We start from the raw sequence: 14,364 nt of genomic DNA on the forward strand, positions 1-14,364 counted from the left end.
CGGAAATGTCCGACCGGGACCCATGCTCGTCATTCGAGACAGAGTCGGCATGGCCCACATGGGGCGCCCCTTCGCTTCCTACCTGTATCTCAGGTACTTATCCTGAGTGAATCGATCAACTTAGGAGGCCGATGGATCTCTCCTGGGTGACTCGATCGACTCAGGGAGGTCTGGTGGTCTCTTCTGGCGAAGATTCCTCGCTCTTCCTTCCTTCTTTCTCACCAAGAGTGCCTGTACACTGCGGCGGTTCCTTAGTGAGAGGAAGAGTGAGCGAGGGGGAGGACTTACGGATCCTTTTGCAAACCCAGAGCATGATGTCGGATTGGAGGTGAATGTTGCCCCGGTCTTGGCTGAGCCAGATGCCGCATCATCGAGAAGTGAGCAGCCCGAGCCTTCGTCGGTTGCACCGTCATCGGATGTCGCCGGGTCGGCCTAATAGCATGTAAAAATATAATAGTAGTTAGCAAATGTAGGAAGTTTTAAGTTCGTGGGGAAGCCCCCGTGTAAGACGTTTCGTGTGTGTTTTAATGACTGCAATCGGTTTTTGTTTTGTGATGGAGTTGCTCCGTTCGGGGAAGCTTGTTCCCTTTCGTTCCTTAGTTCTCCCTTAGCATAATTTTGTTTAAAATTTCTTTCTATCTCGTACCTGCCCGTTTGTTCCATAGGTCACAACTTTGCGAGCCTAGGGCGTGGCCCGTGAGGCTCGACCGATCGTAACCGTAGGAAAAGGCGGGGTGCGATCAGTCGGAATGTTCTAAAGCAAAGTTACGTAAGGTAAAACAAAGGAACGAACTACCATTTTACTCAGGTAGGAAGGAGTTTCTTTATACAAAAGCAAAAGAGTACTTAAGGTAAAAAACAACAAAGGGGTAGTAGAGCCCCCTGGTGGAGCCCCCGAGTGCTCTGAGCCGAACAGTGTTTGGGTTGGGGTGCTCTTGTAGGAGCATTCGCTAAGTAAGGTAAGACTGAAACTTAGGAAAAGGAGAAAAGACATAGCCGTTCCAAGGTCATCAGAGAGAGCGTTGTTATCATTGTCCTTCAGTTGGTAGGCTTCCAGTTGGATCCCTTCATGCTCTAGTCATCTGGATCCTTGTCCGCTGCGCCCCCTTCTTTGGTTGTTGTCTCCTCGCCTTTTTCTTCCCTTGGCCTGCCGGCCTACCTTAGCAGGCACCTAAGGAGCTGGCAGTCCTTGTAGAGATGATTGATGGGATAGTTGTGGTTGGGGCATGAACCATCCATGAATTTGTTGAAGTGGTTAGGCAGTCCCTATTGGGGCTACCTGGTTGCATGATCAGCTGCGGTGATCAACGTGGTGTCCTCCATCCGGCGTCGATCCTCCCTGTTCTTTTTGCCCTTTGAGTGGAGGGGCCTTCATCTAGATCCACACAGTTGGGCTTGCCTTTGTCCTGACCTCCGCTGAAGACTACTTCGACTGCCTCCTCGCCAGAGGCGTGGTTGGTGGTGACATCGAGTAGATCGCGGGTGGTGTAGGGTTTTAGGCAGCCAAGCTTGTGGATCAGGGACTCGCAGTTTGTCCCGGAGAGGAAAGCGCTAATGACATCTGCGCCGACGACATCAGGGAGGGAGTTACAACATTGGGAAAACCTATAGATGTAATCCCGTAGGGATTTACTGGGCTCCTGCTGGTAGCTCTTAAGGTCCTAAAAGTTTCTCGGGCGGACGTACATCCCCTAGAAATTCCTGACGAAGACCCTCTTGAGGTCTGTCCAGTCGAGGATACTATCATGTGGAAGGAATTCGAGCCATGCTCGAATATGCTCCCCTGCGCAAATGGGAAGACATTGGATGATGAAGAAGCCATCATCCACTCCTCTAGCTCGACAGGCGAGCCGGAAGTCTTCAAGCCAAATGCCTGGGTTTGTCTCCCCGTTGTATTTGGTGATGTTGGTGGGAGGCCGGAAACACTGCGGAAACGGCGTTCTCTGAATGCGCCGGCTGAAGGCCCATGGCCCCGGGCCCTCTGGGCTAGGGCTTCGGTCATCTGGCCGACGATCGCGCCTAGGGCGTGTTTCTCCGCTTCCCTCGATGATTTGGCCAGGGTCCGTGTCGCCTACTGCCGTATGGCAGATGTTGTTACCATGTCGGGCTTGACGACGGTCGCTATCGATGCTATGAGCATCCTAGTGTGGTTGGTGTGGAGCAGGCGCCTAGTTGGACTATGGCGCGGCTGCCACTCCTCGAGCCGAGCCTACCGGCTGCGGCGGTGAGCGAACAGATTGATCTGCCTAGCGCGTCCCTATCTCCCCGATGGGGAGAGAGGGCGAGGGCCGGAGTCGCGATGCGGAGCTTTCCGCCTATTGGACGGCGGTGGCCTCTACTAGAACCCAGAGGTTTCGGTAGACTGCCCGCTCCTGAGGGTCGACGGGCTCGGGAACACCGTGGAGAAGTATTGCTACAGCAGCAATATTCTAGCTGGCCTAGGCAAATTGTGGGATATCATTCCCTTCGCTCATGATGTCGTGCTGAACCTGACGAGCGCGACCTCGGGCGCCACCCGCCAGGCCAGGCGCGTGGGGTGTAATGTGCTATACCGACAGCGCCGGTGTAAACGGTGGCTGATTCTGCCATCGTTGTCATAATTCCTCAGTGTGTGCTTACGCAGACGCGAGGGCTCCCGCACGTGGGTCTAGAGGGGTGTGAGTCTGCACAGACTCCGCAGCCACCGGTGGTTGTCGTAGAGCATCCGCCATAGCACACTCCTAGGACGGACAGTGGCGGGGTGCCACGTCACCGATGCTTGAACCGTCACTCTCGCCATCATCATCCAGAAGTTTGTGAGGAATGGCAGGAACGAAGCCCACTACTCCCACAAACTCGGACGTGAGGAGGGACGGTGCCAGCATCCTTCGGAGCCCCCGAGCGTTGGCGTCCACGGAGGATGCAAGGCCATAGGGGAACTGATCATATGGCATTTGTGGCGTGGGTGATACATTTCCTCCGGGTGACTGGTGAGAGATAGCAAATAAAGAGTGGGTAGCACGCATGTTACTTACAGTGAGGTTTGAGCAGAGAGTTTGCTCAGAATGAAGCGCAGATGCCGCGCCATCGAAGTCGCGCGTCCTAGAGTCGATGGAGGACGTTCCTCCGATGGGTGCCGAGTCGTGAGCCTCCTCACGGAGGTGGAGTATGTTGAGCTGGTCGGTGACAAAGTCCAGGCTCCCGAAGCAGAAGGCCTGGAATGGCTCGAAGATGGGTGGAACCCGCATCCCAGCGGGCGAGACTGTGGGGTACTCCAGCGAGCCAAAATGAATCGTATCGTCGGAGCCCACCACGGCGGGAGTGGCAAAAAAATGGGCCATCCGATGACCAAGAGTGTTGAACGTACAACGTCTTCCCCATGGACGGCGCCAACTGTCGGTACAGAAAGTGACCAACAAGTAAATATTTGTAGTTTTGCTGTACGTTGTGATCGGAGGTGGCCTAGCACACAATGACACAGGATTTATACTGGTTCAGGCAACGTGCCCTACGTCCAGTCGGGGTCGGTTGGTGACTTTATTCCTGAGCCTAGGTGCTTAAAGTCTGTAGTGGGGGTACAAACGAGAAGGAGGAAGAAGGGGGTGTACAAGAGGTTCGATCGGCTCTGACCAGAAGGGTCATGGTCAGAACTTGGTGGTCTTGCGGTTGGGAGTGTTGATGTTGATCTAGTGAGTCTGGGCTTGAAGAAGTCAATCTCCCCTTCGGGGGAGGGAGCGCATTCCCTTTTATAGATGAAGGGGATAGCTCTTTACAGGTGAGAGGGAGAGAGTATAGATATTTCTAAGCCTTGCTGCCTACGGTGATGAAAACTAGATAATGGTTGAAGCCTCCCAATACTGTCGATGTCGCTGTAGGATGTCAGATGTGCATGGGGGTCAAGATATCTTCTTCAAGAAGGATAGACGCCGGTACCTGCAGAATACTTCTGGATGCCTAGTGGCATGTGAGGAGTTGTGCTATGTTCACCCGGTATGGCAAATCCTAGAGCCCATACCGCAATCGATGTCCAGAGACACACGGGGGGCTTACCATATGGGAGTTTCTAGCGGCTCCTACAATACTTTGTGTTAGGGTGGCTGCAGAGCACTACTTCGTGTAGGGTATGGTCCCTGGTATAGTGGTGTTGACTTGTGAGCCATGCCTTGCCTTTCTCCACACACCTTCTGGTTCTTTCTAAGCGGGCGTCCCCGGTCGGATGGTCCCCAGTCGGTTCTGGCACGCCAGTCGGAGAAGAGCGGTGAGCAGGCTTCCCACGAGCTCCGGTCATGGGGTCAGAATTGAAGGTGGTCCTCGGGTCAGGCTTTTCGAGTGGAGGCTGTGCGAAGGCAGCCGGGGCCTAACGCTAGCACTCCGATCAGAGAGGCCATTTAGAGCTGGCCTGAGCCTGAGCTAGTGCTCTGGTCGGAGAGATGGGCCAAAGGCGGCCTAGGCCTAAAGCGAGTGCTCTGGTCTGTTGGTTTTAGACTTTCAGGCCAGTCCAGAAGAAAGAAAGGCCATTTTCCTGGGCCGAGCCCTGGCGTGGAAGCCGGTCCCCAAGGGACCCCGGGTTTATGAACCCGACAAATTACTTCTAAGTCCCAAACATCGTTGGTATTCATCGAATTCATTTCAACTTTCATAGCTTCTTGCCATTTAAATGAGTAAACGCTTCTCATGGTTCCTTCAAGTAAGGTGGGATCACTCTTCATTTGAATTTCTTTACTAACATAGACTTCATAGTCATCAGAAAACTGGTTTACTAATTCTTTGAGACCTTCTGGGGCCTCATCTACTAGTACTTTCATATGGGGTTGTTGTTGCCCTTCATTACCAAGAGGCAATTGATTCTATAGGCTCCTGTATTATAAGATCCTTGTTTATATTATTCATCTTCTTCGAAGAGCCAACAACAGGTGTTGTATAAGTCATACAACATCAACAGGTATTGAGAAATTTGTTGTTTTGAATCACTAAAGTGGGCACGCAGTCCCACTTCCCTTCAAGTCTTAGGTCTCTACATACCTCTACATACCATGCTTCCCCAGATTTTCCCATCTTTTCTAAAGATAGTGTATCTTCAAATTTCTTATTGTGGGTTTAATCCATTAAAACCACATATGATGATTTAAGCAGCACCTTAACATTTTTGAGATCGACTACACTATTTTCCTGTCAGAACTTTAAAAGGTCCAGAAATTTAGCTATTTCTTTGCTTAGGGGTATCAGTGTTGTAACCGTTGTACTCCTCCAATGGTCTTTGTCTCATTCTTAATGAAGAGTATCTTTCTTAATTGATCTTTATCTCACTCTTAATAAAGAGTATTTTTCTTAATTGATCTTAATATTGTCCCCCTCGAAATATGGCATGAACTTTACTGCCATAATTTCGATAACTATTCAGAAAGCCTGTAAACGAGGAGACACTTATAACTTACTTCATTCATATGATTGTGTCATGTAAATAAAGTTACTTCTTGATCCGCTTAAGAGTACACTTTCCTTAATTCACTTTAAGAACTCAACGAGGTCTTTTATTAGCAGTACTTTTGCAAGTCACGCTTGCATCTTTTTCTTATCCTTTGGTTAGTATTGAGTATTGACCATGACTAGGATAGCATAAGAGCTACCCAAACTTCTCTCGCTATGCGGGATACAAAAACATATGAGTCATCATAAAACTTCTCCCGCCATGCAGGATGGACTAGCATAATTACTATGCCTAAATTTCTCCCCATGCGGGATACATCTACACGAAAATTTAGTCATGACGACTAAAACATTCACTTATACTTCATTTTCTAATTAAATCTTCCCGTAGGTTCCAATTTAATCAGAAAATTAGTAAACTAAAAAAAATTGTCCAGAACTGGCTTGACTCAAGCCTTTTCATTCACATACCCCAGCACTGCAGGCCATTGACATGCAACCGAGTGATCTCGTCAATTAAAAATAAAGCATATAATATGCTTATGCATCAATTCTACATCACCGTTGGGCAGAAAATATAATTAATGCATAAAACTCATAAATTAACTTGAAATCCATATAACTACTCTTCAAAATTAAATTCTTCTGTTGATTCGAATTTAATTGAAAGATAATCAACATCATTGCAGTGAAAACTTGATAATGAAATACATTCTTTTAGTTCATGAACATTTCTTGGTCCTTATCTACTCTCTAAAAAAATTGACCACGTTGGTGTAAAATTTATCAGAGATTTAAACTTCAAACTTAAACTCATTATAATATTGTCATCATCAACGTTGGTCAAAAAATAACAATACCATAATCTTATTTAAACAAAAAAACGGACTACTCCTCTACTTTAAAATTTTCTGTTGGTTCTAATTTAATTAGAGGATAAATATAATCATAATTTACTAAATATAACTGCTCTTTAAAATAAATTCTCCCGTTGGTTCGAATTTAATTAGAAGATAATCAACATCAAACTTTGCAGCGGAAACATGAAAAAATTATTTATCTACTTTTCAGAAGCATTTAACTTTTTCATCTACTCTCTGAAAAATTATCCCGTTGATTTAAATTTTGACAGAGATTTAAACTAGATAAAAATCATCAAAAAATTGCTTCTAAAAAGAATAAAACATAAACTCGGAGTTTACTGTTTATTTGGCCCAGACTTGATGAAACCGCTACGGCCCATGTCCGCGCGCGTGGCCCAGCGCCGCGAAATCGGCCCACTACGCACGCGTGCGCAGCTCCTCCCCCACGCCCAGGCCGCAACCTAGGCCTAGGCTGGGATTCCGCTGCCCCGCTTGGGCCAAATCTGGCCCATTCTCCATCAGCTGTTGGATCCCATCCGACGGTCGCCCACGCGTCTCGCCCAAACAAAACACCGTGTTGCGCCGCTCCGCTGAAACCCTAAACTCATTTCATTATTCGCTTTCTGTTTCTTCCTCAGCATCGCAGCGGAGAGCGAGAGGCACAACAGAGTAGCGCCACCGCCAGTCCCCTCGCCGGTGAGCTCGCTCGCCCAAGGCTGAGCGTGCCATCGTCGAGCGGTCTGGGCGACGGTGCCCTTGACTCCGCGCTCTGTCTCCCTTTCTCTCTCTCAGCGACAGCGACCGAGGTGCTCGCGGCGGAGGAATGGCACCGGCGCCTGCCCCCTCGTCAACGCGGGCGCTCCCCAATGGGTGAGCGCGTCGCCGTCGAGCGGCTTGGCGGCAGCGCCCTAGCGTAGCGTGGAGCCGTGCCCTAGCGCGGCATGGAGTCCTTCCCGAAGTACTCCGGTGAGTGGAGGCTGGCGAGGTAGGCTGCCTCCCTAGCCCTTTCATTTTCCCCTTCTTTTTCTCTATGTTTAGATCTTCTTTTCTCTTCTTCCCACATCAAGTTCGATCTAGGGTTAGGGTTTGGGTTCAGCGCGAAACTTCTGCTACTGTTTTTCTTCCTCGAATGGATCCACGTGGGTTAGGGTTTGGGTTAGGGTCGATTAGGGTTAGGCCAAAACCACTACTACTCTTTTCTTTAGTTGTTCTTCCCCTTCTAGGGTTGGGGTTAGGGGCCCTTTACTTCGATCCGAATCAGATCTTTCTCATCTTTCTAATTGCTGCTACTACCCCGATCTAGATCTACACACTAGAAAATCTGGCTCTGATACCATTGATAAAGAATATGACCTCTAAAATCGTAGATTAGAGGATAAACTTGACTTAGATGAGGAAACTTGTTCCTGTACCTCGCCCTAGCGCAGTTGCATCCATGGTGCTGCAGCGACGTGGCCGCTGATGTTGTGGTAGTGTAGGTGCGGTGGAGTTCAGAGGACGGGGGCGCTGTCGGTGGGGCTTCCCGTCACTTGCAACACTACCCATGATCGGAGGGGCCATCTAGGGTTACTTCGGTGGGTCAGTGGCGGCGTCGAACCTCGTATCTAGCGCCCCGACTCCTACCTCTCTCTTATAGCGCGGTGTGATAGGGGCCCGCCGACTAGTGGTCGGTTGTGTGTCCCCGATCAGGACATGGTCAAGGGGTCCGACTCGGTCGTTACACTGAGTCGGATGAGATCAATCCTAACATGAAGGTCGTCGATCGCACGACGTAGGGAGGAGGCAAGGCCAACCGACTCGCCATGGTTCCCAGGTCTGGCGTGACGGTGAGCTCAGCTTCACACCGTGTCGGCATCGTGCGTCGCATACCGGAGGCGCGGTGGCGGAGAAGAAGTTGTCGGCTGACGTAGCTCCGCCATGGCTTGGTCCTTCGAACGGCTCGACGATGTACGGCTATGGAGACTGCCGGGCGAACGTCGGCTCGATCGTGACCCCTGCGGCGAGGGCGAGATTGAAGCAGGGAGAGGCACAGTGGCGGTGGGGGAGAGGGAGATGGTGAGGGCAAAGGCTCGACATGGGGTTTTATAGCCCGCCGGCTAGGGTTCGTGAGGGGGACACCGACGTCCGTGCCGTTGATGTGATGGTCGACGTGACGTGGCGACCATCTGGGTGTCGGGGCTCGGGAACCTTCGAGAACGGCGAGTCTGGACAAACGCGGGGTGCGCCCGCGCGGTCAAGGGTAGGTAGGGCTCGGGCGCTCCGCAAATCGTGGCACGGTGCGCGGCTTGGTGGGTCCAGCTAGCGTGCGGTCGCAGCAACGGGAGACGGGACGACAATGCTCGACTTCGGACGGAAGCAGTCGCGTGTACGGAGGAAGAAGACGACTCTGTTCTTGACGGAGGGGCGATGGAAGCGGACGGAGGGGTACCAGCGCGAGACGGAGGCAGCGACTCCCATCTGGTTTACTGGCTGGCAAGTGGGCCCTGTGGATGGCGCCCCGAGTGCGGGCGTGAGATGGCCTGGGCATCCCGCGCTCCTGAGGCTGCCAGGAGGGGCCCAGATGGCGGCGCTGTGCTCTGATGACGGGTGTGGGCGGCGACTCCGTCATGCGTGTGCCGCCCTCGTGAGCGGCAGGGTGGCTGCAGGCGCCCACTGCTGGGCCTAAGGAGAGGGAGGCGGATTGGGCCGGCCTGAGCTCGTGACGTGCCTGCTCTAATTGGAGAACTTCAGGGATGCAGGGACTCACGTAATTAATTAACGAAGTCGGCACAGGAGCATGCATGAACGTGAAGGGAGCATGCACGCTCATGCAGCCTGCTTGCTGGCCGTGCGGCCAAGAGGGAGGCCACGGGATAGGCTGGAGGCAGGTATAGGAGGGAGCTTTGGCCCAAGGAATTAAGGAGATGTTTTCTATTTCCTATACAAGGATTTTAGGAGAAGGGCTCCCTCCAAGCACAACAAGACAAGAATCAAATCACACGTGCATCTTACTCTAAATGGTGCACAAGATTATTGTAAATTCAGTTGAATAAGATTGAGGAAAATTAGGGTTAGTAGGAAAAAGGTTGACTTAAGTTGACTACACGTTATATGCAACACACATTCATCAGATTTTTTTTTTTGAAAATCAGGTTTTTTATTACACAGAAACACGGGATGTTACACCTAAGAGAAAAAAGATGAACAATAAAAAGGAATAAGGAGAAGAACCCCTCACATGAAAAAACACTAGCTAAAGAAACTAGCCTTCCACGGCTAACATGATAAGGGACCTGTTCTAGCTTATAATCCGATTGTTGGTGTGAGAAAGCAAGAATCTCACCAAACACTTCGAGTGTGTTTGATTCTTTTGATCGTCGCTTTCGATTATGTTTGATTCTTTTAACCGCCGCTTCTGAACTTTAAACTAGCATAATTAAGAATAAAAAAATTCTCACGGTACGATGATTATAATTGAGTCAAATAAGTGGTCGCAAACAGAGTCAAGGCCAAAGAAAGTAGTCCACTACAAGTTGTAGATAGCAGCTATCAAGGCCAAAAAAAAAGTAGTCCACTACAAGTTGCAGATAGCAGCTACCACTATAATTTAATATTGACCATATCAACTTGTGATGTTATTCGGTAAAATTTCAATTTAAATTGAAGTCTAAAAATTTAAAACATATATTTGATATTCTAAATAACTTTAGAAATAATTATCAACTACAATTTGAGATCGCATTGAGATCTGCAACATTGATGTAGACTATGTTACCATCTAATTTTTTTTTTGGAAAATTTTCAATTTAAATTTTAAAATCTAAAATTTAGAACATACATTTGATATTCTAAACAACGTTAAACAAAAAATAATTGTATCCACTACAAAGCTCCAGATCGCATTGAGATCTGCAACTTTGCTATAGACCATGTTAACATCTGAAATCGTTCGAAAATTATAAATTCAAAATTATAAGATCTAATAATTCTAAGGGGGTCCTTTTGTTTGGAGAAATTAAAATCTACTTAATAAATTAAGTTATTTGGCTTGAACTTTAATATTCCACCACTGTCCAAAGTTCATATATATAAGCTAAGTCTATCTCAAATTCATAGATAAGAGATGAAAATTGATTCTATAAATCACCGTACTATGTTTTTAATTTATAACTTATAACACGCTCTTCAACTTGCTCCCCCCTTACGGTAGAAATACAACACATAAGTATCACTCTCGTTTAGCCAACAATAATATACAAATATATCCATATACAACCATATTAGCTGAGTTAATATGTGTCTAAATTATGATTCTTAAAATGAATTCAATTCAAGGATCCAAACGGGGCCTATACAATTATTTTACTCTAAACAGCTACAAATTTTACCTCAACTCTTCAAGCCTCCTAAATTAAAAACTTAGAAGTTACAGTTTTCATCAATCGCCATGATCTTAAGTACCTCAAAAAAGCTCTTGTACCTTGAAAAAGTCATGAACACCTTGAAAAAGGAGGTGCAGAGCACACCAAACCTGTGGCAACTTCGTTCAGCAGGAGAAGCAAAACCAGAGCACCTCCAGAAGCATATATAGCTTATTTCATTATCAAGGTACACAGCATATATTAACATGACCACAACTGCTTTCGTCTAGAGCTCTATACTTCACTCAATCCATGGGACCATTCAACTGCACACATACACACAGCTGATGTCCAAAGGTTCAACAGAGTTTGTTTCATTTCATGCACTCACAGGACCTGACCTCAGTCACTCTTGATCTCCACAGAGCGCAGCGGGGTCGGGTACAGCAGCTGCTTGCCGCCAGACTCGGCCATCGTCCTGCTCGCCGTGTCGGCCTGCCTGGCGCCATGGCCGTGCATGTACAGGAGGCGGTAACAGGCCTCGACGACCTCTGGCGCGAACACCCGCCACAGGTACATCGCCCCGAACCACGCCGGCACGGTGAGGTATGGCTCGCCTTGCTGCGCCGCTTGCACCATGGCCTTGGCGCAGTTCTTGGCGTACTCCACCGGGAACAGACCAATCTGAGCCTGAAATACGCATAGCCATGCTCGTCATCAGCATATCAATGTGTAATTAGTTCCAACACGATCGCAGAGCTCATCATCACTTCATCAGCTGAGTATATATCAGTGTTGTCACTCACGTCGCGCATTTCTTGATCAACCTCCACTTCGCCATGCTCCTTGAGGTATTTCCCTTTCGACATCTCGGACTCGATCCACCCGGGCGTCACCACCGTGATCCCGACTTGGTTTCCCAGCTCGGTCCGCAGCGTCTCAAAGAAGTTTATGAGGGCAGCATTGGCAGCCTGAACATGTAGTAGACAAACAAATACACATGAAACTGATAGAATTTCCAAGTCATTCCAACATGCTGAAATGAAATCAGTTGAGCGGATGAAAGAAATTCCCTACATTATAGAAGCTCATTCTAGGAACTGGATTCCATCGGGTTGCAGATGCAGTCACCACGATTCTCCCTCGGCTCCTCTTCAGATGAGGCAGGGCAGTGAACGTCGTTTGAACAGAACCCCAGAAGTTGACGTCCTGAAGAACCAAGTAGATCAGTTCAGCACCTGCGCATATATATTTATCTATCTAGGAAATGAAAAGCAAACAAACAAGGCCAGCTCCAGGGATTTAGGAAACATTACAAGCTGAGAGCTGTATTTTGTGACGTCTGGAATCTCCTGAAACGCGCCTACGCTCGCGATGCCGGCATTGCACGCTAGATGGTCCACTGAAACAGACAAAGGAAAAGCTTGCAACGACAGACCTAGCTTTCACAAGCCAAGCTGTAACTGTTCGGTAGTCTCATGCACTCACATCGGTCGTAGTGACTGATCGCGGTCTGAACAAATCTGTTGCAGTCATCGGGGGCAGAGACGTCGCCCGGGAGGACGATGACGTCACGCGCGCCGAGCTCTAGTGCTCGACTCCCTTCTAGCGACGAGGGCTAGAGAGGCCCGCTTCAACGCGTATTGGTAGGTCAGTTGCTGCAGAGATCACAAATGAGCTGAATCTAACTAGTATTGGTCAAAACTCGACACAGTTCCGCCGCGCGCCGGATGTCCCTGGCACGGCGCCGTCTGGTGTGGTGTATGTGCGCCCGTACATGACATGAACATCCTCATGATGTGACACCTACTAGTCGTTATATTAAGGATGGACTTATGGTCAATAACTTAAATCCGGCTTGATCCATTTCTTTTTTTATTTGGAACAGTGTTTTTCTTTCATAAATTTCTCCAAAATTCCTCTAAACCATCCAAATTACTCCAGAACCATACCATCCGAACGGAGCCATAATCTTAGATCCTAATCCCTTGGTGATTCAAAGAGCAATGGACAATTAAGCAGTAAATAAGATGCGAGGAACATGAACAGTTGCAAGGCAATCTAAACATGCAAAACTGATCGATGAGCAGGTAAAGAAAAGTAGTCCACGTTTTGTGGCCTTGCATAATATCAGTAGTACTGTAGTAACAATCAGTAGAAGACAGACATTGGGTGTGTGGGTATCACCTCGCCGATGCCGGAGGAAGCACCGGTGATGAGCACGACCTTGCCGGTGAGGTCCTCGGGGAAGAGCCAGGAGAGGAAGGAGTAGCACGTCTTGAAGAGGTAGTAGGGCGGGTAGAAGAGCAGCAGGCTGGCCACCATCGCCGGCGTCCCCACCCAGTTGAGCACGCCGTTCACCAGATCCATGACGACGACGCGGCCTCTTCGCTTGCTTCGCCTGCTCTTGCTCAGTTGCGCAACTATATACGAAGACGAGCCTCGCAGTCGCTCCTTGCCTTCTTAACTTTTAATGGATGTGCAGTGGACGTCTCTCTGACTCTCTGTTATCGTCACCAGTGAGGAGCGCGAGCAGGATCGATCGCCTGCTGTGCTGCGTGGATAGAGCAAGCTCCGCGCGGCGACACGTAACCTGTGCCGCCGGCCGAGACGTGGAGACGTGGAGACTGGAGAGCAACTACAGGATGATGCCGTCCACGAGTCCGTAGCATTCTAAACGGCACCTGATGAGCTGGAGCGGGGCTCAATGTATCTTTTTTTTTTGAATCGCTCAATGTATCTTTTTGTTGAACCATGTATAAATATGTCGATCAAGCTTCTTGTATTTCATTCAAATAAAAATATCTCTGTGTACTCACATTTACATTGGATAGTATGGTGATGCAATGTTAGCATCAATGCTTCGGGGTCCGGGGATTGGATAGCGGTTTTTTTGCCCACCTCTACGTGATACCTTGGCGATGAGTGGAAACGATCCGAGTGTAGAGCACCTGACAAACCTATGACCTGTAACTATTTAAATTCCCTGTCAACCATGGGGATGTAGCTCAGATGGTAGAGCGCTCGCTTAGCATGCGAGAGGTACGGGGATCGATACCCCGCATCTCCATTTCTTATATTTTTATTATTTTTGTCCTTTTTTTTTTTGGCTTTCCCAGTTTCTGCAATTTTTCTTCCATTTTTTTCTGGATTTCCTTGTTTATGTTTTTTGAGACCCCTGAGATATAAACCGATTTTTCTCCCTTTGTGTTTGGCTTTCCCAGTTTGTGTTTTTTGAGACCTTGAACCTTTTTTTTGTCCCCTTTTTTGGCTTTCCCAGTTTCTGCACCTTTTTTCTGGCTTTCCTTGTTTCTGTTTTTTTTAGACCCCTGAGATATAAACCGATTTTTGTCCCTTTGTGTTTGGCTTTCCCGGTTTGTGTTTTTTGAGACCCTGAACCTGTTTTTCCTCCATTTGTTCTGGCTTCCCTGTTTCTGTCTTTTGAGACCCCTGAGCTATATATAAGCTGTGTCTTTCGAGACACTGCACTCCAGACCGCAGTGTTAGGTTTCAGCATGCCAATCAACAAACACAGAAAGATCTCCATCATTTGCCATGATCCGAGTTTTCATGCACTGCACGTCTGCACCTCTCCAAGTCTTTTAAGATGCAAAAGAAACAACTTTCAGTTTGCCAAGTACACACACTGCCTGTCTCTCTCTTCTCACTCTCCACTTCTCCAGTCTCCCCTCCCCCATCCCTTTTCTTCAGAATGCATGCATCGCAACGGTAAAAAGAGAAAAAAAACACCAAGA

At 48.4% G+C, this 14,364-nt stretch overlaps 1 non-coding gene and 1 pseudogene across 1 annotated transcript; one reads left to right on the plus strand and one right to left on the minus strand.

The window, feature by feature from the left end:
- Nucleotides 1-11,011: 11,011 nt before the first annotated feature.
- On the minus strand, nt 11,012-12,982 carry LOC136547354 (11-beta-hydroxysteroid dehydrogenase 1A-like; annotated as a pseudogene).
- A 624-nt stretch (nt 12,983-13,606) lies between these two features.
- On the plus strand, nt 13,607-13,679 carry TRNAA-AGC (transfer RNA alanine (anticodon AGC)). Its single transcript has one exon. It is a non-coding gene; the product is annotated as a tRNA-Ala (tRNA).
- The last annotated feature ends 685 nt before the right edge of the window (nt 13,680-14,364 follow it).

The sequence above is a fragment of the Miscanthus floridulus genome, chromosome 3 (genome assembly GCF_019320115.1).
Source record: "Miscanthus floridulus cultivar M001 chromosome 3, ASM1932011v1, whole genome shotgun sequence".
NCBI lineage: Eukaryota > Viridiplantae > Streptophyta > Magnoliopsida > Poales > Poaceae > Miscanthus > Miscanthus floridulus.